The sequence below is a fragment of the Rhinichthys klamathensis genome, unplaced genomic scaffold (genome assembly GCF_029890125.1).
Source record: "Rhinichthys klamathensis goyatoka isolate OS25496 unplaced genomic scaffold, OSU_Roscu_1.1 h1tg000259l_1, whole genome shotgun sequence".
Classification (NCBI taxonomy): domain Eukaryota; kingdom Metazoa; phylum Chordata; class Actinopteri; order Cypriniformes; family Leuciscidae; genus Rhinichthys; species Rhinichthys klamathensis.
Window position 1 is genome coordinate 380090 of NW_026606781.1, and position 4221 is coordinate 384310.

Below are 4221 nucleotides of genomic sequence, written 5' to 3' on the forward strand. Positions count from 1 at the left end.
AAAAAAGCCTATTGTGTGTGTAGTAAGTGTGTCTAGGGGATGCGGAGGCGCGCGCGCTGTTACAATCACGTCATTTTTGCCGCACGCACCTTTGGGCTCATGCGGACGCGTCAGGTTTAAACAAGGCTTTGCGCTCGAGCTCAGCCACAGTAACAGCTCATATTAGCCAGCTAAACTTTTACTACCCTGTTAGAAAAAATATATAGTTTCATGTGGTTCTTCTCCCTCGCTGTATTATGGGTTTGCTATGTGGGGAGAATGTGCTGGTTACGTTCGTGAGACAATCAGCTGATTACTATCATTATATTATGTATTAAGAAGACCCTTGATCCTCACCTGAAACTTTATCCATGATGTGGTTTATAATGGACTGTGGTACAGAAACTTGGTTTACGCTGGCTATTCTCTGCTGTCTCAGACGACAATGTTTGTCCCGTTTTAGCCACCGTAGCTTCTTCGAAAGGGAGGGGTGAGCGGTGGGCTGAGCCCTTAGTGTAAACTCGCAATCGAACCGCTAGATGTCGCTAAAAATCACACACTGGACCTTTAACGGACAGATCTGTCGCGTGCATCCTGTCACCGTAAACTGCCCTGTCAATCATCTCGTCACAGTTAAAATCCTCCATTTAATCTAATATAACTTCTTACCATTTCGTAGAGAAATGTTGTCGCACGTTCATCTGCCAGTCATGGGTCTTTCATGCCGAGACTCTCCTCATGTGTTTGGAATTTGAATATAATAGGCCTAATGCATTTAAAAGTTAATGGCTAAACGTATCTTTGTAAAAGTTCCCAATGCTGCTGCACAGGGCCGGACTGGGACACAATTTCAGGCCGGGAAATCCTAAACCCATCCAGCCCATCCTATGCACCAAAATAAAATTTAGAAACACGGACAACCCTGTTTTTTCCACCACTACATTTATTTCGCAGTATGACCATAACATAAAAACATAAACAACCAACCTAGAAGTAAAGCAGTTCTAATATCAATTGGTCTGCACATAACGTCCAACGTAAAGTCCAAATCTGTTTCTACCTCTCTACTTCTTAAATATCCAACATTTAGCAACCCTAATTTTCTTAAATGTTCATTTCTTTATTTTTTTTATTTTGCTTCTACCTGTCATCTCACTCCCTGGCTGAATCTGATGTGTGATCTTTGCAACTAGTGCTAGGTTGGCTGTTTCCACCTTCATTTGATGAAAAAAAAAGGAAATTTGTATTACCTTATTAAATGTATGCATCATCTTTCATGTCAAATTCTTACATTTGATAAAAAAAATTCAGTTATAATAATAAGACACTATAGGGCTGTGTTACCCATCAAATTAAATAATGTGCACTGCAATTACAACTGCAATAAATAATGTTATGATATTTATGTTTTAAATAAATGTTTGAATATACAAATAAAAAAAATGCAATACATTAAACTAAACCGCCAATAGGTGGCGGCAAGTGACCGTCTTAATTAGTGAGTCATTCATTCAAAAGATTCGTTCAAAACGCTGAATCATTCAGTAACAAAACACCGCGCTGCTGTAGCTTTCCTTTGGAAAAATTGTAGTCGGTGAAATGGAACAAAAACAGTTAATATAGTTTATTGTGTCTAAAATGTAACTTAATAATAAATATTAAAGTCCCTGTAAAGGCAATTTCAAAAAAAAATTCTAAACACATTATAAATGTTAGAAATGTATTGCTAAAACATATTACAAAGACTGTGAACTGTGAAGTACTGAATTGTGGAGTTAGATCGTTAAACAGTTTTTCACCATTGCTATTTTACGGATTTTCTGGGCGGGGCTAAAACAGGGCTCGATGACGCAATGGAGCCCTTGAGCTCCTGGACACGCCCCTACTTGATGACGCACTAAAGCCGCTGAGGCTGGCCGCTCCTAAGAATATTATAGAGCACATACACATCAGTTTGCCGCTCAATCGCGAGTTACTGTCAGTACTATTATTAGTAACACAGCCTACAGATTGCTAGCTAGCTATGCCTTCGTCACGGAAATGCGTACTACCTGGATGCGATCACCGGATCACGTACAAAACAGATCGGTGTCCTTGTTTAAATTTCCGAAAAACGATTACATCAAGAAGAAGTGGATTAATTTTGTGAAGAGACAACCTTGATGGAGAGCTGAGGATCACTGCCAAAACCTGCCTCTGTAAGTAATCATTTTACACGGGATAGTTTTATAAACTTTCGTCGGAGATAACTGTCTGGGATTCACTGATAATCCGCAGTTACTGGTGAATGGGGCCGAACCGACTCCCGCCTCAGCCTTCATCCTCCCGTCGCGCGGACAACTGGTGCCATTCGGCAGTGCGTGCCCACCGTGCGAGCATCCATTCCGGCTGTAGAGTTGAGTGTGGCGACGGCAGCTTTCCCGCGAGTGGGTGTGGTTTCTATGGAAGTAAAATAATCCCAAATGTTTTTCAAACAAAAAGCCTGTTGAATTGTACTACTTGAAAAAAATATGCATTGCATTAACCCTGCTTGTATTTTAATGCATTGTATTTTTAGGGCTTGAATTTTATAGGCTGAAATTTAGCATGGTTGAATATTTAAGCTGTGAATATTTCAAATCAAATCATTTCAAACACATTTTCATTAGTAAAATTTCAATAATCCATATTCACCTTTCATATTTCATATCCCAAATATTCAAACTGATTAAAAATACAACCTATAATATTCAACAGGCGGTTTTCGGTCCATTTTATTTCGCTTTGCAAATTCGCTTCCACAAATTCAGTGGTTCAAATTCGACAGTAAATTCAACATTGACATCCAGGAGCTGCAGGAAAAGTAGTAGATTACCGAGCATAATCTCCATCTGCTGTTAGTCGACCACACCAGCAGGGGGTGCAAGCGCGTGTTGTTGACGAAGACCAGAGCAACAGTTAGTGCAAGCCATTCATTCATAAAAACTTATTTGCAAAAATGTAAGTGTATTTGTGATTATTATGACGTCTGTTTTATGTGAAATTCAGTGTGTTCACGATTACTTTTCCTGTGTAGCCTAAGTTACATGCATCTTTCTCTACCATGAACGATAATGTTATTCCCCCGATGCGGATGTACAGATCCAGTGTTACATTTGACATATTTCTCTTGGTTGTTTAGTAGCCTTAACCTTATATTGCAGTGATGTGCTGCATGCAGTACTAGGGTTTGGTTTCCCTCAATATGTCAGGATTCCCCTGCTGGACATATAAAACGCTTAACGTAACTTAATGGACATAAAAGACCAAACTCGCAGGCTAGCAGATGGACTCAGAATATGAATTTAACGCGCAAAGTTTAATGCTGAGCGTTTCCCAGTGATATACTGGCATAAATTTGGTTTGACATTGGACATTCGCACATTTAGGGACCGTCTCTAAAGTTACATACGAAATTGGTATACACGTTTCTAACTTAAATACCATTTGAAAAGAACGACTTACAGTCATAAAGCCAACTGTAAAGTGTTCATGTAGGTGTCAGGCTCAGGCATAATGCGCAATTTATTCAAATAGATTGAAGTTTGCTATTGAAGTTAGAAACGTTTAGGCCTATAGGACTTGTTACTTTAGAGACGGTCCCTAAATGTGCGAATGTCAACCCAATTTTACATTTAGTCTTTTAGCTGGCACTTTTATCCAAAGCGACTAGTTAAACTAACAATATAGAACAACAATATGAAAGTGCTACTTCCCAGTTTAATCTAATGCAGTACATGTACAATACATACTTTCCAAATAAGGTGCGAGTTTGGTCTTTTATATCACTGTACTGTAGTCCATTAAGCTACGTTAAGCGCTTTGTCCTGACGGAATTCGGGGAATCTTTGAGGATGATGATGTATTGAGGGAAACAGATTATAATCCCATTCACTGTGGAAAAGGCTGATAACATAAGGCTACACAGGGAAAGTAACAATGAATGAAACATAAAAACAGCTTTTGTGCCTTTATCATCTTTTCCGCATATATACTGACCCAGATAATCGTCACAAAAAACATAATGCATGCTGAGTTTTTATGAATGAATGGCTTGCACTAACTGTTGCTCTGGTCTTCGTCAACAACACGCGCTTGCACCCCCTGCTGGTGAGGTCGACTAACAGCAGATGGAGATTATGCTCGGTAATCTACTACTTTTCCTGCAGCTCCTGGATGTCAACGTTGAATTTACTGTCGAATTTGAACCACTGAATTTGTGGA